The sequence below is a fragment of the Falco cherrug genome, assembly GCF_023634085.1.
Source record: "Falco cherrug isolate bFalChe1 chromosome W unlocalized genomic scaffold, bFalChe1.pri SUPER_W_unloc_1, whole genome shotgun sequence".
NCBI lineage: Eukaryota > Metazoa > Chordata > Aves > Falconiformes > Falconidae > Falco > Falco cherrug.
The window spans coordinates 6,304,844-6,332,770 of record NW_026599288.1 but is presented as its reverse complement, the minus strand read 5'-3'; the positions used below and the strand labels follow the sequence as shown (position 1 = coordinate 6,332,770).

Below are 27,927 nucleotides of genomic sequence, written 5' to 3'. Positions count from 1 at the left end.
TCAGATATGGCAAAGCGCTGGACTGTTACTTTTTGGGGCTGCCACAAGAGGGGACAAAATTGCTACAATGTCATTGACAACATGGAGATTGGTCTTTGATTTACTAGAACAATCAGAAGTGGACAAGGAGACAAAGGCTGCAGTTGAAATGGCCACATCCCCCGGTTGCAGAGATGGTGCCCAGTAAGGTACCTTTGGTGCCATTGGATTCTCTGCTGTCACCTGATTCATGCAGTCAAGGCCGGCAGGAGGAGCAGAGCGGCGCCAGGTCAAGCGGGCAGAGTTTGTTCCTTTTGGGGCGACAGGGAGATCTACTCATCATCCCATTTCCTATCTGCGATAGGTTTATCGGAGGAGACCTCGGGTCATGTTCAACAACCAGTCCAAATTACAACATTGGGACCAGATCCTGCTAAAATCTGGAAAAAGATGCGGGAGCAAGCGCTCATGGAAAGGGATATCGATGCTGCAACTGCCATGGGGGGCAGGGTGTTAGCCTCCCCAGTGCTTTGAAAGGATGGTAATGCTCCCCCAGAGTGGGAAGCTTTCAACTGGGGAGTGATAAGAGTTAAGATCAACCTGTATACAGTATGGAATAGGCTCACCCTATGCTCAGTCATTGTTACGTAGTACTTTCACAGCAGAACTTACTGCTCACGATTGCTGTTCAATTGCACAAATTATACTGACCCCTATGCAAATGTTAATGTTTGAGTCAAATTGGAGGTGCTTGGCAAATGAGCAATCATTGATGAATTTGGAATACCCCCAGGATGATCCACATCTTGGGGCAGGGATTCCACAATTGATGGGGGAGGCTCCAGTTAACTCTACTCAGTTACAAGCTCACCTGGTTCCATTATGCTATACATCCCTGAAAAGTTAATTGAAAAGACCAATGAAGAAGTAACTATTTCAAACAGGTTAAAATTCATAAATTTAATATTTGCCAGCTAGGAAAAGGATGTTGGAGGGTTCAGCTCTGTGGCATGGGCACAGCAGTAGTTACTAAGTTCACAGAACTAGAAATTAAAATTGGTGAGGGCAGGATGCCTTCAGCTGACACAATTTAGACCAAAGTAGGCTTGCAGTGTGTTTAACAAATTTGAATTTTATAGTGTAGCCAGAATGATGGGAAAGGACAGAAATGAAAATCAGTTTTGTCTTACCTTTGTTATCCTTCAAAATTATTTTCCTTTGCTCTTTTCTATCTTCTTTATGAATCATGCCTGTCTCACTCTTCAAAGACTTCTCAACACAGCTAGGATCCTTGCTGACATTTCCTCTCTCCTCCAGTCGAGGCTTTTCTTGACAGCGTTGCTGGTGGCAATTTCTTCTTGGCTCCAGCAGATGAAGGCCCACTCCTTGCTTTGTCTTGTTTATATTTGATGGGCTCAGTCTCAGCAACAGCTGGTGATGTCTGGTAGGATTTTGACCCTTCCTGATTTCTTAGCCTTTCCTTATTGACTGGGAACAGATCATATGGGGTTGACACTAAGGAGAATGGCTGAGTTCTGCTGCATGATGGTGGTTCTTGAAAATACTGGTTGTTCCCTGAATCATCTGGTGGCAAATTAACTAAACCAGTTACTACTCTCTGATGTCATGACTTCTTTATCATACTCCGTAGACTTAATTGAATTATCAACCTCAGTTAACTTGCTGGAAGAGATCAAGTCAGGACAGGACTGCTTAGTGCTAATATTCATAAACTGTCTCTGAGCCTTAGAGCTAGCTAAACTGTGCAAAGGAGCTTCATCTGGGTTATATCCAATAGCTCTTAGAATCTTTTATTTTCACACAAGACTGCTTCCTCATTTTCTTCAGGCACCCTATGGAGCTGATCCTTCAATGCTTTGCAGAAAGTTTCCAGCCTACTCAAATTTTCATCTACTTTGACAACAGTTTGTGTGGATTTGGTTTTTACCTGACTTCCTGTGCCAAGACACCCCATTGATGATATACTGGTAAGATGGCTCTCTGACTGGCTTACAGGTGTGAAGAATGGTAATGTTTCTTTTACAGTCCCTTGTTGGATATCCAAACTGATCACTGGTATCTCTATAATCTTAATTTGCTATGCTGTGATACTCATTTTGAGTCTTTCTAGGCAGTGGGGGACTAACTGATGTTACACTTACAGATGCATATGCCTGACTTTTTTTTTTTTTGAAGAATCAGTTTTTAACCCTTCATCAGACTTGTATTTTTTGTTGACAGCACCTTCACCTTGTTCTGATGTATTATGAGGGGAAAGTGCAGCCTGACTCTCTGAAACATGACTAACTCCTGAGTCACAGGAAGTTCCAGCCCTTTGTTCATCACCCATGCAAATCTCTCTCTGGTTTTCTCCTGTTTGACAAGGTTTGTATCTGGGCACTTCTACATAAAAATATCTTAAAAAATGGATCCCCAGGGGAGGGAGTGAATGCCACTTCTTGTTTTTCTATTTCTGTCAGCTGGTCTGTATTTTGGGGTAGATTTTTTTTGTGTTATGGTTTCAGGAGTCTTAATTAAAAGTGGGCAATTGCATTACATAATCATATTTCTGTGCATCAGAAAAAACTTGAAAAACTTGACAGTCCTTATTTTTTTGAAAGATGATAGCTGTCAGAATTAGTGTCATTTTGCACATCCAAGTCTGAGTGATCTCCTCTTTCTTGTAAATTATTTTCAGAATTTTTATGTATGGTGTTAACGGAAGAGTGTTCTCCATGTGTAAACTGACCAGTATTTTCACTGGTGAAAATGCCTGTCTTTTCAGGGAAATAAGCCAATGCTTTTCTTGCTGGATAACAGCCTCTAAAATGACACCCTTTACCCGTTAGACTCGTTTATCAAGGATGTATTGTGCTCAGTATGAAGCAATTGTCCCATGCAACTTATCTGACATGTAAGCTGGGTTTTCTTTTTCACATGCTAAATTAACACTGAGCATTTTTTAATCTTTGAAGAGAATCTGCATCACAAATTTGGGAAGCATTATTAATGGTAAGCTTTCCTTCCCAAGCGACAGTCATTTGAATGGATCCATTACTGTCAGTTAAAGTTTGATTTGGCTTCTGCTCCAAGCACTCATCTGTATGTATGATACTATTTGCTGAAACACAAATGGATGGTGTTTCCATTTTATTTCCAGTGCTAGAATCTAGACATATACTATCAGTTTCTACCACTTGTGCAAGACAAATGTTTCCTATGGATGCATGGTTACATGCTTCATCTGTTTTAAGTAAGATATTAGAAACACTGCACTCTCTTTTTTTCTCTGTTCTTTGTCTACTAGCTGGTTGCACAATAGGTTCCTCTGATAGCAAATTTATTGCCAAAGGGTGATCAGAACCAGTCTCCTGTACAAAGTCCAGTTCTGTGACTTTGTTATCTGTTGGCCTAACATCTAAACTTGTGATGCCCTGGTTTTCAAATGGGATTTGATAATCTGACTCTTCTTCATGAAGAAGCTTCCACAGCTTGTCATGCACTGCAGATATATCAGCATCTTCTCTGCACCCAGGTTCTCCAGATTTCAAGACTGGCTTGGGATTAGCTTCAGACAGAGATTAATCACATGACAGACTGCAGAGAATATGTGTCATTGCTACTGTGTGAGTCAAAACTACACATTTGTGATGAGCCAAGGGAGGAAGACCATAGCTTTGCAGAAAAGAGAACAGCACATAAACATTCTTGTTTATCAGGAACAGTCTGTATCCCATAATGGAAAAGGTTAAATGTAATTCTTTGATTTGTTGCCATTACTAATAATATTAATTCTTTGCTCACTGAAGACTTGTTGGTGACAATTTACTTTCTTATCACAAGAAGCATGGTGTTGAGAACAGGTCTGTAAATTTGCATTCTTTGTAATGTCTTTTCAGTACAGAGCACTTCTGAAGCTGGATGGATGGTTCCTGCACTCTCATAAATCATGAAGTTGCTTTCCTTTTCTATTTCAGGCTCCATAGTTAGTCTCTCGCAATTCTGGGTGAAGACTTCAAGATTAGCACCTTGGTTCTACAAAGAAGAAAAGAGAAATGTAGTTAAATCGCTGCTTGACACAAGCCTGAAAGAGTCCTGGCTTGAAATATACCTTTTTATTTACTTATTAATAGTGTTTGTCAACAGTCAAGTTTCTGACTTGTAGCTGTGAACCTAACGGACTGAAACCATACTCCTGGGTCTTAATAGCCTTGAACCCTGACAAGTTTCAGATCTGGAACCAAATGCTGAGAAGTACAAAATTTAATTAAGAAAAGATCAATGATTGATATAGTCCAGCTAGATAAAAACCAATAAAATAAACCAATTGTATCTATGTCTTTTACTAATGGTTGGAGTGTCTCACCATACTTATGTAATTATTGCATAATCCAAACCAATGCATTTCTGGAACTACCCAGACTGTTTTTTTGGGAACTTGCATTCCCCTTTGCTTCCATCATGGGCATTGTTATTTTAGGTTTCACAAAGATGCTTCCTTAATATGTATCAGTCTTGAAAGGGGGTGCATTCTCTGAAACTTGTCTGCCATGCTATGTACTTCAGAACAAGGCTCCAACCAAAACCTGAACATCTCTGAGTCTGTTCTAAGCTATCTTCAAAATTTGTCTTTAGTCATCTCTGACCCCTTGAGGTGACAACTCCCCCTTCAAAAGGGAGTGCCAAATGTCATTTCAGCTCTTGCTTCTGTCCAAGTGGTAATGAATTCTCATTGTAAGGCATGTTCAGCCCTCCCCTAGCAATGAGACATGCCCTGCAACCTCAGGGGTACTGTGGGGAATGCATATATAAATAAAAATGCATATTGTTCCCACATCTCCTTTACTCTTCTGTATCAAAATATTCCACACTGTCACTTTATGTAGAAACAATCCATTCCTCAGTTAATTAAGTTCAGTTTGGCTTAGTTTATGCAAGGAGTGTAGACCTTATTAAAGAGAGCAACTGGCTGCTGTTTGGGCTTGCAGGGGATGAAAAAAGTGCTGCCATCTGCCTGGCATACTAAGTCTGTTAAACTGTTCACTGTTCCCCTTAGGACTGAGCATTTACTCTTAAATGCTTTTTCCACAGCTCCTGCCAAGCTCTTGTTCTCCAGGATTTTCTCTAGTTCTTTTCAGTGCTAAATCAATTCCTTTGAGTTGGTGAGTGTATTTCACCTGTAGCAAATCATAGATGGAGAAGCCTACAATTTTTTTACTGGACAAAAATACAATGTTTCATAACTGAATTATGCTTTATGCTTTTGGTTACTGTCTATTTGCCAGAACAATCTGTAAAAGTAGAGAGAAATTTATCTGTCAACCTTTGGGAAAAAAAAAATTAATTTCAAATAGCAATTTACAGGGTATAACAACATGGACCTTAGGAATTAGTTTGTACATTTGACTGTGTACCTTTCTAGTGGCTGGAGCTTTGCACCTACTCCCAGCAGAAATGATGAAATGCTCTAAAAAAAAAAATTAGACTGAGTTTAAAAAACACCAATATCTGTAGACATTTTTCATTTTTTTAGGTTTTACCCAGCCACAGACTCCACTTCATAACTTCATCACCTTGTAGAAAGGTGGTTGCAGGCATTGTGAATCGTAATCCCACTTTAATAGAATGAATGGATGTATGTGGGAAGGTGGGAACTGCTGCCTTCCAAACAGAGCGTCTGGCAAAGACCTTTGCTGTTGCAGTCAGGGTCATTCACTGTTGTTACACATGTGGGCAAGAAGGTCACCTAAAGAAGGACTGTCCAAAGAGATGGAGGCAGGGAAGGGCTGATGGCTCTGGTTTGGTATGCCATTGGTGTAACAAACCAGGGCATTTTGCAAAATACTGTAGATCTAAATTTAACACTCAAGGACAGTTACTTGTAGGTGGCAACAGAAAGCAGGGGAATGGGGAGAGGAGCCGTGGTGATGATAGAAATGAATCCTCCACAACCATTCCAGGCTTATGCAGCCAACTCGCAGCCTGAACTTCAGGGAGTGCCAGATTGGATGTTACCACAGCAGCTGCCATCACAATAGAGGATGATAAAGTACATAAGGTCCCACTGAGTGCTGTGGGACCCATCGGCAATAAAATGAGTGCGCTGTTGCTTGGATGTTCTAGTGTAACATTACAAGGTTTGTTTGTCTTGCCAGGAGTCATTGATGCTGATTATATGGGTCAGATTCAAGCAAGGGTGTGGACCCCCCCACCCCCCCTCCCCGTGTCAATTGCTGAAGGTAGCTGGATTGCACAATTAATTCATTTCTGCGTGCAAGTTAATTATGCCCATGACAAAGTCCAGGGCAAAGAAGGGTTCAGTTTGACAGGAACATCACAAATTCTCTGGACTCAGAGCATACAAAATGCTCAACCAACTCTAACCTGTAAAATCACCTTTGCCAAAGGGACTCCTCCTGCAATACAGGTGACTGGAATGATTGACATGGGAGCAGATGTAACTATTATGTCTGCGCACATCTGGCCTTGCTCTTGGCCTGTCTGTTCAGCAGGTTCCATATTGGCAGGAGTGGGTGGTGTGATGCAGCGTCCAAAGTTGGTATATGGTGCAAGTTTGAAGCCCCGAGGGCCAGACAGCAACAATCTGTCCCTATGTGCTTGATGTCCCTATGAATTTGTGGGGGTGGGATGTTTTGGGACAGTGGGGAGTTATTATTGGTACCCAGAAGGATTTTTAATAGGGACCACTGTGATGGAGTGTGTACAAAGACTTACTCTGCCTTTGACTTGGAAGACAGATACCCCTGTTTGGGTGGAACAGTGGCCTCTTCCTGAGGGAAAAAACGTGTAGCCCTCCAAAAATTAGTCAAAGAACAATTAGCACAAGGACACCTAGAACCTTCCTATAGTCCTTGGAATGCCCCTGTGTTTGTGATAAAAAAGAAATCAGGCAAATGGCATTTGTTACAAGATTTAAGGAAAGTAAATGATGTAATGGAGGGAATGGGAGCCCTGCAATCGGGCATGCCTTCCCCAACGATGATCCCGTGAAACTGGGACATTTTGATAATCGATTTAAAAAGATTGTTTTTTCAGTATTCCTTTACATGAAGCTGGTAAATGTTTGCTTTTTCAGTTCCTAGCAGAAACAACATGACTCCTTGTAAGCGATACCAATGGACGGTGTTGCTGCAGGGTATGAAAAACAGTCCTGCTATATGTCAATGGTATGTAGCAAAGGCTTTGTCACCTGTATGGAAACAATTTCCACAAGTATATTGTTATCATTATATGGATGATGTTCTTGTATCAGCTGCAAATAAGGCTGAACTTCAGCAAGTGTATCCAGTATTGCAGCAGTCGTTGGCCACCTTTGGGCTATGTATAGCACCAGAAAAGACTCAACAGCAAGCCCCGTGGAAATACTTGGGAGTTAAAGTGCTAGATCAAACGCTTGAGCCACAGTCTATCCAGCTCCCAGTAAACGTCAGAACCCTAAATGATTTGCAAAAATTATTAGGGACCATAAATTGGGTGAGGCCATACTTGGGCCTTACAACAGACCAATTGAAACCACTCTTTGATCTCTTGAAGGCTGACACTGATTTAATGTCTCCCCGATCACTAGCTAAGGAAGCCAGCTTAGCCCTAGAGAGGGTGGCCGATGGTCTGCAATAAAAAAGGGTACACCGTGTAGACTTAGAAACTCCGATAAGTTTATATATTGTCATTGCTAACTATCATCCCACGGGATTGTTGGGCCAATGGAATGAGTGCTGGCAAGATCCGCTACATGTCTTAGAGTGGTTATTTTTATCTGTACAACCATGGAGGACAGTGAGCACTCAGATTGAGCTAGTATCAAAAATCATCACCAAAGGACGTACGCGGTGCGTTCAGCTCACGGGCCAAGATCCCAATTACCTGATAATTCCCATTGAACGTGACTATGTAAGCTGGTGTTTGGCAAACAGTTTACCATTTCAGTTGGCTCCGGAAGGATTCAAGGGACAAATATCCTGTCATCTTCTCAGTCATAAATTATTACAAACTTATTCGGACATACAGATACTTCAAAAGCCGCTGTTAGCAGATAGCCCAGTGCAAGGCCCTACGGTCTTTACAGATGGTTCTGGGAAATCGGGAAAGGCAGTGGTCACTTGGTATGATGGAAAGCAATGGCAAGAGTTGATACACTTGACACGGGGATCACCTCAATTGGTTGAACTTAGTGCTGTCACTGTTGCCTTTAAAATGTTTTCTTGATGTGCTGTAAACATTGTTACAGACTCTGCTTATGTTGCGGATGTTGCACGACTCATTGACTGTGCACTGCTTAACAAGGTAAATTCAGAACAACTATTTTTTTTATTAAAAACATTATGGGTAATAGCGAGTCAACGTACACATAGATGCTACATCCTGCATGTCTGCAGTCACACTGGATTGCCAGGATTCATCTGTGAAGGAAATGCCCGTGCTGATGCTCTTGCAGCTCCCGCTTGGACTCCTCCAGTGCCGGATCTGATACGACAGGCCCTCATGTCTCATCAATTTTTTCATCAGGGGGCTCGGGCACTGCTCCGTCAATTTAAAATATCTTTTGTGGATGCAAAATCCATTATCGCTGCTTGTCCAGGGTGTCAGCAATTGGGTCCCAGACTAATGTTTCCACGAGGGGTCAATCCACATGGATATCAGTCCTTGGATCTGTGGCAAACTGATGTCACACATGTGCCTTCTTTCGGTTGTTTACAGTATGTTCATGTCTCCGTTGATACCTTCTCAAAAGTTGTGTGGGCGTCGGCCCATACTGGGGAGAAGGCTCTGGATGCCATTTCACATCTTCGACAGGCTTGGGCTGCTCTGGGGGTTCCGAAGCATCTCAAGACAGACAATGGACCAGCATATTCATCTGCACGCATGGCCAAGTTCCTTGCCTCTTGGGGGGGCAGAACATGTTACTGGCATCCTGCGTTCCCCAACTGGCCAAGCCATTGTGGAACGTGTTCATCATACTTTAAAGCTACTTCTTGAAAAACAGAAAGGGGGAATGGGTTCTGAGACTCCACATGCTTGTCTATGGAAAGCTGTGTATACGTTGAATTATTTGACTGTGCTGGCTGGGAAAGAATGTCCTGTGATTATCTCACGTTTCTTGTCTTTGCGGGGAGGAGATCCTCCTATCTGAGCAAAGGTTTTAATGAGAGATCTACAAACGGGAAAATGGACAGGCCCGTGGAATTTAATTACCTGGGGATGAGGGTATGCTTATGTCTCCACAGATGCAGGGCCACGGTGGCTTCCAGCTAGGTGTGTTAAGCCTGTTTTAGATCCTAGAATTGACAAGAGGACATCAGATACTGGCTGTTCCACAGAACCCTTGAGAGGGGCGTCAGAATATCTGGGTGACCCTGATGCGGAGGCTGAATCAGATGTAGCTTTGTTCCTTCTTAACTCAACCTGAACAGCCTTTCCACATATCCTGCCAAGAGCCCTACAATAGATGATAGACACAGCCTTTTTGGTTAAAAACAAAAAGGGGGAATTGTAGAGGAATGAAGGCAGTGGGTTGATTAGCATTGATAACATGCAGCTGTGGTCTTACCGCAGAGGAAGTGGGTTGATTGACATGGATGATGTGCAGCTGTAGCTCGTTCCCACTAAGTGGTTAAATAGCCCTGAGGATTGTGGGAGAGGGGGTTGGATAGAGGAGCAGCAGTGTGGTCTGACCTCTGGAGGAAGGAGATACAGCACAGATAGTAGAATCTGACCAATGGTAAAGTCTTGTTGCAGCCTGATAGCTTGCCTGTGCTACAACAAATAGCCATGCATCTTGGATTGGCATATGGCCCTGGCATTGCCGTTCCTGTACTGTGTGAGCTATTTTGTGGAAAGAAAAAACTCTTTCCTCATCTCCTCTGGGATTGACATGGCTAGCTTTGCTGCATGGCCTCCCAAGGTTCTTGTACATTCTTATGTAAGCTGCTTGATCCCATTAGCTAACATCACTGGCTTGTTGTTGAGTGTGTGGAATCTGGTTTGTTCCTGGCATAACAGTAAACAACTTGGTGAGGTGACAGAGAAACGTGCCCTGAGGCAGTCAATCCCTGGGTGGCAGGGTGTGTGGGAGGATTTGAGTGGGTGGATATCAGCAGCTCCTAATACTATTTTAGGGCTTGGCCTATGCCTATTGAGCCTCTGTCCAGTACCATCAGAGTTAGCAGGGTAAGGAGGGCTTCTACATCTAACACCACCATGGCTGAGATGGGGACTCAAACCCCAACTACACTAATCACCCCGGTAGTCAAAAAGAAACAGGGGAAGTGGAGGTCAAGGGGTCCATATCATTGATTAGTAAGGGAGGAGGAAGGGTCTAATCAAGAAGCTGGTCCTTCAGCAAGGAAACAGGACGAAGTGACCGAAATCACCCAAGAGGTGGAAACCACCTGGTCTCTAACCCTGGGTGAACTTTGAGATATGCAGAACAATTACAGCCACCAGCCAGGTGAGTGGATTGCTGCCTGGTTTCTCTGATGCTGGGATAGTGAAGGCAACTGTCAGGAACTGGAAGGTAAGAAAGCCCAGCAGGTGGCATCCCTAGCTAGGGACCAGGGAACTGAGAAAGAAATCGGAAAAGAGGTGACAATCCACGGCTTCTCTAGGCATCTCCTGTTCTATGTGAAGGCGAGATATCCCATCAGGGAAGATTTTTTAAATTACTAAGGGAAGTGGATCACAGCTGAGGAAGGTGTCCAATATGTGAGAGAATTAGCAGTGGTGGAGGTTGTCTACAGCGACTCGAACTGTAGGGCAAGGCCTCAAGGACAAGAGTCCAAGCACTGTTAGCCTGATGAATGGAGACGTGTTAGAACTTGTAGGGCACCAAACCCTGGGAGGACAAGGAGTGTGAATAGATAACAATTAACAGGATGAGTCATGCTGAGAGAGGATAGGGGAGTGAGGAATGGATGGGGCCAAGGAGAGGTAACACCTTGCTGTTAATTGATGACTGTAAACACTTACTTTAAGTGTCCTTTGTTTGTAGTTAACCACCAATTAGGGATTGCCTAGCCTGCAATGCTTAGCTTAAAGAACCAATCTGTTTAAAGCGCGCAGCTTCTGAAAACATATAAACTCGTGATTGCGTACAATAAATCGACATTTGCTTGCATCAAGCAGCGTCCCGTCTCTCCATCGCAGCATCGGACAAGAACCAGGTCTCCAAAGATCCAGATGATGTCTGGTATACATGGGCCATGTGGAAGAGTTTTGTCTGAAATGCACTGGTGTCATATGCCAACATCCTGGCGATGATGGACTAGCCAGACCTCAAGATACCAACTGTGAAGAAACTGTCTTGCCAGCTCTGGTGTTTCAAAGAGAATCTCTTCCTTCTTTTCTCCACAAGCTAGTGTTTCAGCTACCAGAAGCACCTAATGGAGTCATTTTCCACCTGCCTGGAAGGAAAGGGAACCCCGGGCACTTGCTGCGTGGCACCCTGTGGTTCTTCCTGTGTGACCAGGGAGAGGACACAAGGAAATGGGTTGGAGACTCTACATATAAGCTATAAGCCTGTATACGTGAACTGAGGGGGAAAACAGCTGCTAAGAAGATGCCATCCAAGAAGGCTGCCACTCCAGGTGCTGTCAAGATGGTGGGAGGCAGCCAGCAATCCCCCAGATGTAAAAGAAGGTCTAAGAATGCCTCTCCTCTTGATTTTGGTGAAGGGACTTATGGTCTTGACACTGCAGGAGTCAGGTAGCAAATACTCCAACCCAGAATAAAGGGTCCCCACCTCTGGCCAGGCAGAGAAAACAGATGAATGGGTTTACTGGACTGTGTGGATTTGATGGCCTGGCACATCAGATCCATGGGAATATAAGGCTCTGGTAAACACCAGTGCACAGTGTACCCTAATACCATCAGGTACAAGGAGGCAGAACCCATCTGGATTTCTGGAACAACAAGGGCATCCCAACAGTTGTCTGGGTTGGAGACTGAGTTGAACCTAAAAGGGAACAAGTGGTAGAAGCATCCTACTGTGACAGGCCCAGAGGCCCCATGTATCCTCAGCAAAGACTATTTAAGAGGAAGGGACTTTAAGGACCCAAAAGGGTATCAATGTGAGCCTTTTGTTTAGCTGCCATGGACGCAGAGAAGATTAAATATCTGCCTGATGTCTCAGAGGATCCCTCTGTGGTGGGTTTGTGGTGTGTTGAAGAACAGCAGGTGTTGATTGCTATCATGATGGTGCACCAAGGGCAATAGCACACCAACTGAGATTCCCTGGTTCCCATCCATGAGTTGATTTATCAACTTGAGAGGCAAGGAGCGATCAGCAAGAGTCCCTCATCCTTTAATAGTCCCATATGGCTAGCGTGAAAGTCTGATGGAGGGTGGAGGCTAACAGTGGACTACTGTGGCCTGAACAAAGTCATGATGCTGTTGAGTGCTGCCATCCAGGACATGTTAGAACTCCAGTGTTAATTGGAGTCAAAGGCTACCAAGTGGTATGCAACAAATGATACTGCCAATGCTTTTTTTTTTTTTTTTTCCAATTCCTTTGGCATTAGAATGCAAGCCACAGTTTGCTTTCATGTAGAGGGATGTCCAATATACCTGGAATTGACTACCCCAGGGGTGGAAGCACAGCCCTACCATTTGCCATGGACTGATCCAGACTGTACTGGAACGGAGCAAAGCCCCTGAACATCTGCAATATATTGACTATGGCGTACGAGGCATGGACTTTGCCAGGATGGTAAACCAAAGACTTTTATTGTTAGTTAGTTACAGCTTTTATAAGTTTATACTCTGTACACGCGCTGCTAAAAGCTTTATTATTGGTCAAACTCTACTGTCCACGCACCCAGCCGCTGTTCACTATAGGCTACTCTCTGCTGTTCACACTGTATCCTTATTTTCTAGAGGTGAGATCACATTCCTCCTTTGTTTCTGTCTCATCCGGGTTTCTTCTCATACTCCCTCAAAGTTATTTACCTCTTTGCTGCAGGATCACAGCTGCACATAGTCAAAGCAAGGCCAAAGCTGCACATTATCAATGTCAAAACAATCCACTGTCTCCGCTTCCTACAACTGACAACATCATCATGTGGGGCAATGCAGCAGGGGAAATGTTTGAGAAAGAGAAAAGAATAATCCAGATCCTTCTGAAAGCTTGTTTTGTCATTAAAAAAAGCAAGCTCAAAGGATCTGCATGGGAGATCTAATTCATGGAAAGATGGACATCATCATAACCCTATGGATGTGATCAGTAAGATTACAGCCATGTCCCCACCAGCTAACAAGAAAAACAAGCTTTCCCAGGCATCATGGGTTTCTGGAGAATGCATATGCCGGGTTGCAGTCAACTTGTGAGCCCTTTCTGTTGAGTGACCTGAAAGAAGAACTATCGTGAGTGGGACCCAGAGCAACAAAAAGCCTTTGAGTGTATCATAAAGGAAATAGCTCATGCAGTAGCTCTTGGGCCTGTCCAGACAGTAAGAGCTGTGCATAATGTGCTCTACAATGCAGGTGAAGAGCATGGCCTCACCTGGAGCCTCTGGGAGAAAACACCTGGAGAAACCCAAGTTCAACCTCTAGGGTTCTGGAGCCAGGGTGTAAGGATCAGAATCCTACTATACCCTGACTGAATAAGAGATAGTAGCAGCATATGAGGGGGTTCAAGCTGCTTCAGAAGTTGTTGGTACAGAAGCCCAGCTCCTCTTGCCACCAGGATTGCCTGTGCTGTACTTGGATGTTCAAAGGAAGGTTCCTCTCTACGCATCATGAAACCTACGCTACGCAGAGTAAATGGGTAGCATTGATCATGCAACGGGCTCAAATGGGGTAACTCAACCACCTAGGAATCCTGGAAGAGATCATGAACTGGCCAGAAGGCAGACATCTTGGAGCATTGCCCAAGGAGATGACCTGTGCCCAAGCAGCAGCACCATATAATGAGTTACACAAAGATGGAAGGCACCATGGTCTGTTTACTGATGGATCCTGTCATGTGGTAGGAAACCATCAGAAGTGGAAAGCTGCTGTGTGGAGTCCCACACAACAAGTCATTGAAGCCACTGAAGGAGAGGGTGAGTCAAGTGTTGTGGTTTAACCCCAGCCAGCAACCAAGCACCACGCAGCCACTTGCTCACTTCCCCCCCAACCCGGAGGGGTGTGGAGGAGAATCAGAAAGGAATGTAAAACTCGAGGGTTGAGATAAGAACAATTTAATAATTGAAACAGAATAAAAAGGAAATAACAATAAGAACAGCAACAATAACAACAACAAAACCAACAGTAGTTATAATGGAAAGGTGGGGGAAAGGATAAAATCCAAAGGAAAAGGGAAAAGGAAAAAAACAAGTGATGAACAGTACAACTGCTCATCACCCGCTGAACGATACCCAGCCAGTCCCTGGGGCAAGGATCCCCAGGCCCCAGCTAACACATCCCACCCCCATCCCCCATGTTTATATACCAAGCATGACGTCCCATGGTATGGAATACCTCTTTGGCTGGTTCAAGTCAGCTGACCTGGCTTTGTCTGCTCCAAATTTCTTGTGCCCCTCCAGCCCTCTGGCTGGCAAGGCCTGAGAAGCCAAAAAGTCCTTGACTTAGTATAAACATCACCCAGCAACAACTAAAGACATCAGTGCGTTATCAACATTGTTCTCACATCAGAGCCAAAACACAGCACTGTACTAGCTACTAAGAAGAAAGTTAACTCCATCCCAGCCGAAACCAGGACAGTCAAGTCAGTTTGCCGAAGTGAAAGCCATCCAACTAGCCCTAGAGACTGCAGAACAAGAAAAGTGTCCAGTACTCTATACTGACTCCTGGATGATGGTTGATGCCCTATGGGGGTGGCTACAGCAGTGGAAGAAGATCAAATGGCAGCACAGGGGTAAACCCCTCTGGGCTGCTGCATTGTGGCAAGACATCATTAACCAGGAAAAAAAGCATTTTGCTGTAAAGGTGTGCTCAAGTGCCCAAGAGCTGTGCCACAAAAGAATATCAGAACAAGAAGCAGGTAGACTAGCCCTCCAGAATTGAAGTAGCTCAGATGGACCTGGATTGAGAGTGTGAGTGTGAGCTATTTGTAGCCCATGAAACATCAGGACATCTAGGGAGAGATGCAACATACAGATGGGCTCGTGATCAAGGGGTGGACCTGACCATGGAGGCCATCACACAGGTCATCCACGAATGTGAAACATGCTGCAATCAAGTGAGCTACATGAGTAAAATCTCCCTGGAATAGAAGGTGGTGGCTGGGTTTTCTATATGGTGAGGCCTGACAAATTGACTACATTGGACCACTGGCCATCCCCAGGAAAGCAGGGCTCCATCACGCGTAAGGGTTACTTGGGAAGACAAACGCCATAATGCCAAATGTCCCCACCTTTGTCCTTCTTCCCCCAGTTTATATACATAGCATGACATCATGGGGCTTACTTGTCCTGGTTTCAGCTGGGATAGAAATAATTTTCAAATTAGTAGCTAGTAAAGTGCTATGTTTTGGCTATGATGTGAGAGCAATGCTGATAACACGCTGATGGTTTTAGTTGTTGCTGGGTGATGTTTATACTAAGTCAAGGACCTTTCAGTTTCTTGGGCCCTGCCAGCCAGAGGGCTGGAGGGGGAACAGGACACTGGGATGGGACACAGCCAGGACAGGTGACCCAAGCTAGCCAAAGAGGTATTCCATACCATATGACATCATGCTGAGTATATAAACTGGGGGAAGAAGGAAGGGGACATCTGGCATTATGACGTTTGTCTTCCCAAGTAACCGTTACGCCTGATGGAGCCCTGCTTTCCTGGGGATGGCTGAGCACCTGCCTGCCCATGGGAAGTGCTGAATGAATTCCTTGCTTTGCTTTGCTTGCATGCGTGGCTTCTGCTTTACCTATTAAAGTGTTCTTACCTTAAACCTTGAGTTTTACATTCTTTTCTGATTCTCCTCCCCATCCCTCTGGGTGAGGGGGAGTGAGCAACTGGCTGCATGGTGCTTGGTTGCCAGCTGGGGTTAAACCATGACAGTCCTCTTTGGTGCCAAACGTGGGGCTCGAAAGGTTTGAGAAAACAACAGATTTGATTGGAATGTGCTAGATCAAATTCATAGCTGTTATTGCTGTTTAGCTATTAGGGGCAGATTTCTGTGCTTGCCATGGGGCTTGCTTGCCTTACTGAATATTAGAGTCTAGTGCTCGTTAATGGCTGCTTCTTGCTTTCGCTGCTTGCTGTACTGCTTATCATCTTACTGTGCTGTGCCCAGGAACATTCTGATAACAGCAGTGGTGATGTGCCTGGGCTGGCAGGTGGCCAGGGCATTGCTGCTGTTTCTGTGCTGCTGTACTGGACAGGCTGGAACTCCAGTGTGAACTCCAGTCAAAGGGACTGTGACCTGTGGATGAGTCCACGTGGGAGCAGGACATCCCAAAGCCCCTGTGGCCATGAATAAGCCCATGCCTGAGCAGGTATATCATGGAGTGTTTGTGCCCATGGATATGTCTGTGCTGCAGCAGGTATGCCTCTGAAGGGATTGTGGCCCAAGGACAAGTCCATGCTGGAGAAGGTACACCTCAAAGCATCTGTGGCTGTGTGTGGATAACTGGCTAGCTGAAAAGGGTCACATAGACATAGTCCAGCTGGCTGGACAAAAATGCACATCGCTCTCAGCTTATCTGAAGTAAAGCAAAATACACTGTCCTTGGCTGTTCTTGTTACTAATAACAGGAAGATCGTGGTGGGAAAAGAATGTTGCAGGTGGGAACAGAAAACTACAGAAGAGAAACTAGGGGCGGGCTTGGTATTTAGGCAACTAACCAATAATGAGCTTAACTTTTGTAATATGTATGAGCTAATTATAAGAAGGCATAAAAGGTGACTGTAAGGGACAATAAACGAAGTCTGCTGATCACTCATATTGAGTGACTGTGTCTTCCCTCTGTCGCGACAAATGGCGCCCGAACAGGGACCCTAGAGAGGGCTGAACCTGCGAGCCACGGTTCGACGGAGATTCGGGTACCGGTCCTGAAAGCAGCGCAGGAGGCGGAAGGGCACAGTCCCCGCGCCCGGGAGCACCTACAGAGGGTCCCGCCGGCCACGCGTCGCCGAAGTCTCGCAAAGGCTGCAACAGCGCTGACGACGGTACGGAGAGACAAGCGACGTACGATTCGCTCATATGCTTTTTAGAAAAGCGGAGCGTTCGGGACATAGACTGTAAAAAGGCATTACCCGGGTTATTAGCGTATGGGGTAGCATCCGGGTCCCCCGCGGCAGCGGCGAGCGGCGGCGCAGCCCGGCAGGCCCCGTCCCGGCCGCGGTTTCTCTCCGAGGCGGCACCCCCCCCCTCCGATCGGCGCCATGGCGATGCAAGCGGCCAAGCGAGCTGACATCCGGCTGCCCCCAGAGGTCAGTCGGGTCCTTTATATTCGGAACCTGCCGTATGAAATCACAGCGGAGGAAATGTAGGATATCTTTGGGAAATACGGACCTAGTCGACAAATCAGAGTTGGAAACACTCCTGAAACAAGAGGAACAGCTTAAGCTTCTCAAGGAAAAATACGGAATTGATTACAAACCCACCAACCCCCCCCCCCAAAAAAAAAAAAAAGTGCTTCAGATGTCCCCTACAAGAAATGGGTTTCTGCCTTGACCTAGCAAACATCTCTGTGCTTAAAGAGAAGCCTTTTTGCCTTGATGGAGATAATTTATTCTGCATTCTATATTTATGCTGTATTCTGAATGTGGAAATTGGTTGGGACTAGGAGGCTGGCTTAAAGGCATTTTGCAAACGGGATTATTATTTATGATCATTATTGTAATAATAGTTTTTTGATCAAAACCAGCCAAAATTATTTGTAAGCATTAGGCATATCTGAAGAGAATGCCTTTATTTGAATCAGCAGTTAAGGTGTAGTTTAGTCTGAGGCTGTGGTTTTATCTGCTTCTGGTGAATTTTTGAAGTGATGAAATCAGAGATACAAGGTATACTAAGAGTTATGAGGTAATAAGGTAATAATCTAAGTAAGGCTGCTGTCTTTTATATCTACAAGTGCAATATGCTTTTATGTAGCAGAGAGAAACTTTAACAATAATGTTGCTTGAGCGAGATGTGCATGTGACAACTTGGGAAAAGGGATATCACAACTGGAGTGCAACAGTGTTTCTACGTCTGGCAGAGTGAAATCTTTCAAGACCTGAGTTTAGACAGTCTAAAATAAATTGTTAGTATTCAGAAAACCCATCTTAAGCCTCTTTTGCTTACATAGTGTTATGGAAGTCAACTGCTTTTGTAGAGAATTAATGATTTTTTAATACATATTAACGAATACTACTATTTTAACTTGAGGCAGTTGAGTGAGAAATACTCACGTGTAGCATTTGAGGGAATGTCAGCATAAATCGCACTTACAGTAAGACTGCATTTTTAATTACTGTACTCGTTAAGATTCGATGATGCCATAAGGCTAAGGCCTTTTATCACAGATCGGTTCTGAACTAAAAGGTGTGTGCACATGTAGATATGCACATTTGTGTTATTTTCCTTAATTGGCTACAAAATAATATAATTAGGTTGGGGACTAGATCTTGGGAATTTGTCTATTATACTTCTGTTTGTTAAGGAACGTGCATAACACACAGCACCCATGTAGGCTTGGCTTGTGGCACAGTTGTCAAATTTAGCATAGACATTCAGACAGATAAGCAACGTACTCTTCTTGTGTGTATCACCTACAAGCCATTATGGCTTAGTGTGTAAATCTGTATGTAACTATTGAAAAATCCCCTTATGAATGTATATAGCTTAGAACTAATTTTTTCCCTTTGTTAATTCTTTGATATCAATGAGGAATTCTTCAGAAACTGTATGGACTGGTTGGTTGCATAAGGGTAGTTGTTATTTGGACGGAAAATTGTTAATGGTCAGGGATTTTCCACTAAAATATTTGCAAATATTCCTAGTCAAACATCAGTTTGGTTTCTTTTGGGGTTTTGAGCTTGCATTAGTCCATGTTCAGAACTGTAAAATTACCTTTGAAGTTTTTAAACTTTTTATATCACTGGAACAGAAAGAGCATCTAAATTAAAGCGTCAAGCTAACTTTATTTTTCAAGTATTTCAGGAATTATACTTCTGAACTGAGATTTTATAAGTTGGCTGTGTATTTTCCTGTGTTAAAACGCTGTTATTGAAAATGGTCAACCAAGCCTATGTCACCCAAAATAAAAACGGGGGAACTGTGGATAACTGGCTAGCTGAAAAGGGTCACATAGACATAGTCCAGCTGGCTGGACAAAAATGCACATCGCTCTCAGCTTATCTGAAGTAAAGCAAAATACACTGTCTTTGGCTGTCCTTGTTACTAATAACAGGAAGATCGCGGTGGGAAAAGAATGTTGCAGGTGGGAACAGAAAACTACAGAAGAGAAACTAGGGGCGGGCTTGGTATTTAGGCAACTAACCAATAATGAGCTTAACTTTTGTAATACGTATGAGCTAATTATAAGAAGGCATAAAAGGTGACTGTAAGAGACAATAAACGAAGTCTGCTGATCACTCATATTGAGTGACTGTGTCTTCCCTCCGTCGCAACAGCTATGGATTAGTCCATGCTGCAGGAGGTACACCTTGAAGCATCAGTGGCTGTGCATGAGGTCATGCTGGAGCACCTCAAAGATGTGGCCATGGATAAGCCCATGGTAGAACAGGTACAGCCCTGGAGGGATTGTGGCCAGGGATAAGGCCATGCTGGAGCTGATTTACTTCTGAAGGGACTGTGGCTGTGGGTAAGGCCACACTGGTGCAGGTCTATGGTCATGGCCCCTGGAGAGACTGTGGCTTGTAGCTGAGACTCCACTTGGAGCAGGTACAACCCTAAGGGACTGCAGTCTGTGGATAAGTCCAAGCCAGAGCAGGGGCAAGGGGAGTAAGTATTGTTTAAGTAAAAAGAAAGAAAAAGAAAAAGATTGTGGTGAATATTCATATTTCCTGGCCACCAGACAGAAAAACACTGCAATGTTAAACCCTACAGGGTGGTCCGAAGGGACCAGGGTTGGAGATTGTAATGGATATACCTTTAAATTGTTGTAACCCATGATTTGAGTTTCATGTTATAGGAATGACTATAGCAGGAACCACCTGAACCACTGGAGGACAAGGCTTACAAGAAGCAGTGCAAGCACAACAGTGACCCGACATGAGCTGGCTTTGTTGCCCGATAATCCCATAGAACACACAACCTCTCTTCTCCTGAGTGACCACCATAAGAGATCGTGTTCATGGACTAAATGAACTCAATGGACATTTTGTGGACATTTGATAGACATTTTTACAGGGGTGGTGCATAGACCAGGGGAATGATATCTGCATAATATATCAAAGGATGATGGTGTTTAATGAGGTGGTATTGGGAAGTGTGGCATGAATTAAATGGTATGGAATAAGGGGTGGATACTGCCCTGGTTTCATCTGGGATAGAGTTAGTTTTCTTCTTAGTAGCTAGTACAGTGCTGTGTTTTGGCTCTGATGTGAAAGCAATGTTGATAGGACACTGATGGTTTTAGCTGTTGTTGGGTGATGTTTATACTAAATCAAGGACTTTTTGGTTTCCTGGGCCTTGCCTGCCTTGTTTGCAAACGGCCCTACAACAGATGATAAACACGGCCTTTTTGGTTGAAAAACAAAAAGGGGGAAATGAGGGATATGAGGGATTAGACTGGGCTGCTGGTGGCTCAGGCTTCAATGATGAGATAGAGCTGTGTCTTTAAAGAGAGCGAGCCACAATCTTGACCAAGTGAACTCAAAGACAAGAAGGAAGAGAGAGAAAACAGGATATGAAGCAAGGCTAGAGCTGGATGCGGGGTGACATGTCAGCTTCTGGCTGAGAACATGAAACCCACACATCTTAGCCAATCAATAGTTGTTGCTGAGCATGCTAGATGTAAGGATAACCAATTGGAGAAGCTGGGGGAAGGGTATATAAACCTGGAGATTCAAATAAAGGTGAGTTTTTTGATGCTTGCTATTTTGTTCGTGTTGCGTTATTTCCTGACCGCTATAACTCAATAACAACAGCTGTCATGCCCAGAAAGGCTCGCAGTTCTCTCACCGTCTGTGGTCTGGGCATCTGGCAGACGGCTTCTATCCTCGCTGTTCCCAAAGAATGTTGTCCACAAGAAACTTCATAACCCAGGTACATCACTTTCTCTTGCACCAGCTGCACCTTCTGTTGAGAGACTTGATAGCCGCTTAAACCCAGAAAGTTTAAAAAGAGAGATTGTCCACTGGACACATTCTTCCTTTGTTTCAGTTGCTATTAGCAGATCATCTACATATTGTAGAACACCATCTCCCAGTAGCTGCTGCCATAGCCCTAATTCTTTAGCTAACTGATTGCCGAATAAAGTGGAGCTGTTTTTAAACCCTTGAGGTAACACTGTCCAGGCTAACTGCATCTTTCTTCCACTGGAAACTGATTCCCATTCAAAGATGAGTATCTTTTTGCTCTCCTGTGCTAAGGGAAGGCGGAAAATGCATCCTTCAAATCTAACGCTGTAAACCAAATCAAACTGTTTCAGATTATCTTAAGATTTTACTGAATCTATATTTTGTGTTTATGTAACAGTTATAAGAACATTTTGATTCTAAGGAGTTAACCTTCATGATAGAATTATGTTAGCACTTATTAACCAATGACGTATGAATTGCTGTGCTGCTTGTTATCCGAGACTGTTACTTGAAGTCCCTATGTTATAGACCATAATAACCTTAGTCTTTGCTCTCTAGACCATAACCAGAGCACCTGGGTTCTATTGTGTATAGGATGAGTTATTGGACAGCTTGGCAAGGCAGATATCCAGCCTTCCAGCTTGGCAACAAAACTTACTTTTAAAGTGTCCTGAGGTGAACTCCCTTCATTATAATACTAAAAATCACGCCCACAGGTCAAGACGACCCTTCCCCCACGCAAGTGTAGTAACAGAAAAGGATGACACAGCAAATATTACAATTATATGCAAATTACTAACCAATCATTGTAACTGGGAGTGTACGACCTTGTAATTTTGTGTGTAAATGTAACTGTAAAATCTACACAGGTGTGCTTGATTTGTGGAGATGCCACCAAGCACCCAGTGCTGCAATAAAGGAGTGCCTGCTTCTTAATGCTACATTGGTGTTAAGAGGTTTGATTCCCAATTTTGGTGACAGAACTGTCCCTTAATTTTGTCAAAAGAGTGTATGAATTTGCAACTACTGGGTGTATGGTTTTAGCTATTCCATTTACTGCTCTTAAATTCTGAAACAATTTATAAGCTCCATTTGGTTTCCAATTTTATATTTAAGAGTTTTCAAAAGGTATGCTTTCTCTGATTGGCCAGTGGTTCCTGTGACAAGAACAAATTTATCACTTTTAGGCACCAATTCCTGATTTAAAACAGAAAAATCCATTAATCACACATCTATCTATATAAAAACACATATGCATGAGTCAAACAGCAATAGAATCTACTCCACTGAGTTTCTTCTAATCTCTGGTTAAACCCACACCAAATACACCACAAATTCAAGGTTCTATCTAATCTTATTTCCTGGTTTCCCCTTGGTCCCAAAATATATTTATCTCATCTATTACATTTACATCTAACATAAAGAGGGCAATTACAAAAGAATCATTCTTATTCTTGGTCTTACACAGTGTGGTATGCTTACAGTTAACTTTTCAACATCACCTCCCATAAATCTTCTAACAATGTAGTTACTAAGACTTCAAGAACCAAATCATTTGGCACACTGCCCTCAGCAATGAGTTTTCTCGAGCAACTCGGGCAAAGAAACAATAACAGGTGTTTCACACAATTTAGGTAACAAAAATGTTCTAGATCCACAATACCCTTTCCAATAACAAACGAAACAACACAAAAACCAAATACAATCGCAGCTCCAATTCATAACATGCAAACACAAAAGACTTAGTCAAAACAAGACAAGACGAGAGGGGTCCCCACATTCAATCACACCAGGGACACAGCCCACTTCCCTCCGGAGGACTACAAGCATCCTTAATTCCAGGAATGCTGTACATACCAGGTAGAGGGAGTGGATCCCTGTACAGGGAATTAATCCCTCTTAAGGAGAAGTCTTTCCTTCTCCATCCTGCAACCAAGACGTCTCGTGTTGACTTACAGGTTATGGCCAGACAGAACAGGTCAGGAAAATATATAAATGTATATATTTTTATTTCTGAGCACTTCCTGGTACAAAGGAAGTAGGCAGCCAATCATAAGGAGTTCTAAGAACATATAGGTAAGATAGTGTCAAAAATAGACATCAGCCAACCACAAAGCAGTATGAAAACACATGGGGAATGACACCATCAAAAATGGCAGCCTCCCTATAAGTAGTCAGTGGGGGCTTCCTTTTCTGGGTACACTGGTAGGAGTGGCTAGTCCTGCCAGCCAATCACAGGGCTACCTGAGAATACTTGGGTATGACAGTGTCAACAAATTGCCATCAACCAGAGAGCAGTATGAAAACACATGGGTTATGTTATAAACAACCAGAATCCAATTTTATAAAAATCATACAATTTTATTTAGGTTCAATCAATTTAGGCTGAGAAGCAATAAGCAAAGCAGCGCTGGGTATGCAGAGAGCCTCCCTTAGGTCCACCACACACACACCGAGTTCTAGAAGCAGTGTCTTTTATACCAGCATCTTAACCGAAGAGGGTCCCCTGTGGAGAGTCGGCCAAGTCACGACAATCACACCAATATGGCTACATGCCGTGCTCACTTTATTAAACAAACAGGTCATATTTATAACTTAAACCAACCGCTCACAAGACTTTACACACAGGTGATTGGATAAAAGTCTCTGCCCACGCGGGCGTCCGTGTCGCTGATCGGTGAGCATGCTGCAGGCGCCTGATCAGTGTGCCGATGAGAGTGTGCTGATTTCGCGGTTCCCAGGACTTGCTCTGCACCTGGCTTCTTGTTTGTGCAGAGCTTGTTTTCTTTCTCACACTGCTTGTTCCCAGGACAATTTAAAGTTGCTCTGCAGCTTCAACTAACAGGCCTGGGTTGTCCAACCCGGACAATGGTAACATATGTCCTCAATCTTTTAAAAATTCCTCGACACTTGACCAATCTCTTTTCGCCAGATAATCGTCCTGTTGTTCTTCCATTGGGTCATTTGAGTTGCTGGGGTACGCCTCCTCCTCCTATTGGGTCTTTTAGAAGTCTCGAGGTCTTTGTCTCTTGGCGTGCTTTTCTCTTATTGGATCTTTTGAAAGTCTCATGGTTTCATCTTTCGGCAGGCTTTTCTAAGCAGCAGTTGCATCAGTTCTAGGGGGGTTTCTCAGAAGTGGTTACATTGTTTCAAGCGAGAAGCGCACTCACCTGTATTTTATTCTTACATATTCTCAATTTGTGATAAACACAGTCATGATTGTAAGAAACTATGGACTAGAGTATTGTTTATTAAGATTTATGTTAAGCCCAATGTAAAGATTAGGCAACAAAAGATAAGATAACCGCCAGGTGTCCAGGATGCCGCTTGTGAAAGATAAGATAACCGCCAGGTGTCCAGGATGCCGCTTGTGCATATGAATGAAGGGTCAACACCTCCACTACTTCATGAACACGAAAGTAAAAAAAGTATAAAAAGGGACTGTTTGAACTGCTCAGGACGGCAGTTGGCGGAGCGCAGACTCCCCTGTCGTCCAGCGCTGTCTTTGCTCGTATTCTACTTGCTGTAATTAATAAAAATTTTAATTGGATTATGATCCATTGTGGTCTCAATTTATAACATGATTCATGTCAAAATAGAATATAGTGTGATAAGTGTAATTGTTGTACCCTATGTAAATCTAAAATAGTTTGTGACCATTATAACATGTATCACAATTGTAATGAATAGGCGCATGTGCTTCTCCTTTGAGACAATATAAAAGCTCCCTCTTTCCCTGAGGCAATCGCTGCTTAGAAAAACCCGCCAAAGGAGACAAAGAAAGCACACCAGGGAAAGCCTGCCAAAGGAGACAAAGACCCTGAGATTCAAAAAAGCACTCCAAAGAAGACCCAATAGGAGGAGAAGGTGTACCCTAACGGCCCAGTGGGGAAAGAGCAGGACGAACATCTGGCGAGAAGAGATTGGTCAAGATGCTGGTATAAAAGACGCTGCTTTTAGGACTCAGATGTGTGTGTGGTGGAGCTAGTTGAGTTCTCCATGCACCCAGCGCTGTTTTTGCTTATTGTTTCTCAACCTAAATTGATTGAACCCAAAATAAAATTGTTTTAATTGTTATAGTTTATAACAAATTTGATTCAAACATTCATCACAATTGTGATATAGGTTATAGGGGTCACAAATTATTTTAGATTCATCCAGGGCACAACAATTACACTTATCACACCATATTCTATTTTGACACGAATCATGCCTATGTTTTCCACAGTTATTATCTTCAACCAAATGGCAGTTCCCTGCTTTAAAATGATAGCTCCCCTGCCATAAAATGGCGTCTGAAAGAAAACGTTGGTCTCCTGTGTATGTAGGGGAAGGGACATCCTGGTTTGATGTACTTCCAGATAAACTGGAAGAGGTGCCAATCACAACAGACCATGTGACCAGAAGAGGGGAAAGACTTCTGGGGCAAATGCCCCTAAGGCTTCATGCAGGGAGGCAGTACTTCTGCCAAAAGCTGGGGGTGGGGCATCTCTCACTTTTTATCTTTGATAACAGTTATGTCTATACTACTGCTCACTCTTTAATTCTTGATTTGTTTATGAGCAGTATTTATACAAGTTTCCCGTCTTTCTGGCATGTCACATCTCTTTTTTTTCATAGCTGCCACAATCCTGATGCATAAATAGTTTTCCCTGAAAATTTTTATTACCCCAGTGAGTGTGTGTTTCTTTTCCATTGCTGCAGTTGCTGTTCCCTAGTCCAAAGCAGAGTGCTTGTCACTACTTTAGAACAGGTCAGCAAATAGTCATGAGGTGGCTTTTAGCACAAGCCCCATATTTAATATGAACAGTACTGAAATTTGTTCACCCAATGGCTAGTTAGCAATTTGAAGCTTTCATTATTTCTTTTCAATATTCTTAATGTTGATCAGGAAAAAGAGACAGCAATTAGGCCATAATTATTTGCTTTATGCCTGACTTGATGCCTTAGAAAAAGCACTTAATTTTTCTGTTAGGGAAACCTTGGTTTCCCAGTCTGTTTTAAACAGTAGTGATATCCTGACCATGGAAGTCAAAGCACTAAGCACTTTGACCCTGATCCAAACATGCCTACACAAATTGACTTTCATAGCACTTTGTAGACAATTTAAAATTAAACATAGATTAAGTCTGCAATGCCTCAGGGAATTTATTAGACTCACATATTTCTGATAGGGTCCTCCAAGTCGCTGCTCCCGATTATAGGAATATTTGGAACACAGATGCTCCCAATGTATAACTCCATAATGAGTGGCTAGAGGCATGCAAGTCAATAAATATCTATTTTGGGGACCTACACCAGTGGTCTGTAAGTGGGCTCAAAGTGTTTCCATGTGCTTGATAAACACATTCACTTCATTTAGAAAGGAATGGCAAGTAAGACACAATCACAGCTCTGAAGTGTCAGAAGCCATCCTCCACTGGTAGTTTGTATTGAAGATTTGTGTCTTCTTATCTTGGATTAAAGTTGTTCCTATACTACTTGTACTCCCTGCTTGGCAACACTGTCTAATAACACAGCTGAATGTTTCATATTAGTAATTTTAAAAGTTGGGGGGGGGGGGGGGGGAGGTGTCCAGATGGGAGCATTTTCCAAACTGATTCTCCAAATCCTGAATTTTGTGTGTGTGCATTTACAGACTTGTTTCCCTTTAGTTTAGAAGATTATGACGTCCTTCCTGTGATGTGGAGAATAAGCTGCCTTGTAGCAACTTTACTAAATTTCTTTCTTACCACTTTATGTCTCACATTGCCATAATGTATGCAAAGTGCTTAGCTCCTCAAGAGAGCTTTACAGATCATTTTCCTCCAATAATAGGCAAATCAGCAGCAAAAACACTTCATGGTTTAAACGTACTAACAGAAGTCTGATTGCAAAAATATGTACTGTATAGTAACTTCCTCAGTCAGAAAGGCTCAGCATTTTCACGAGTAGATATTATATTTTTCAAAATCTCTCTCTTTTTTCAGCTATTCAGAGTATATACAGCCAAGAGGCATTTATTGCCTCTGCACTACCAACTGCCCTTGACCTAACAACTTTATTGATTTTCCACCCTTGTCTTTATTCCTATTGGTCTATGAGGACAGACACTGCTATTGGTGTCTCTCAGCTATTAATTATAATCTATATGATAAGCATGAAGGAAGCCCTTTAAAGAAGAATGGTATTCTAATAAATGTTCACATACATGTAGAAATAGACAGGCAAGGAGAAGAGAATACATATTCCAGGTTATAGTATGATTGCAAGCCCTTTCTATTGAGTGACCAGTAAGAAAAATTACTTTCAATGGGGCTTTGAGCAGCAGCAAGCCTTTGAACAAAGTAAATGGGAGATAGTTCAAGCAATAGCACTTAGGCCAGTCCGGACAGGACAAGATGTGAAAAACATGCCTTAAACTGCAGCCAGGGATAATGGCCCCACCTGCAGCCTCTGGCAGAAAGCACAAGGGGAGACTCAAGGTCAACCTCTAGGGTTTTGAAGCTGGGAATATAGGGGTTCTAAAGCCTGTTCCACTCCAACTGAAAAAGAAATAATAGAAGCATATGAAGGAATTCAAGCTGCTTCAGAAGTAGGTGGTATTGAACCACACCTCCTTTTGACACCTTCATTGCTTATGCTGAGTTGGATGTTCAAAGGGAGGGTCCCCTCTACACATCATGCATCTGGTGATACATGGAGTAAGTGGGCTGTGCTGATAACACAATAGGCTCTAATGGGAAACTCCAACTTCCTAGGAAA

The 27,927-nt window shown here is 43.2% G+C and overlaps 1 pseudogene; it reads right to left on the bottom strand.

Annotated features, from left to right (window-relative positions):
- On the bottom strand, window positions 1–26,427 carry LOC129734960 (uncharacterized; annotated as a pseudogene).
- Window positions 26,428–27,927: the final 1,500 nt, after the last annotated feature.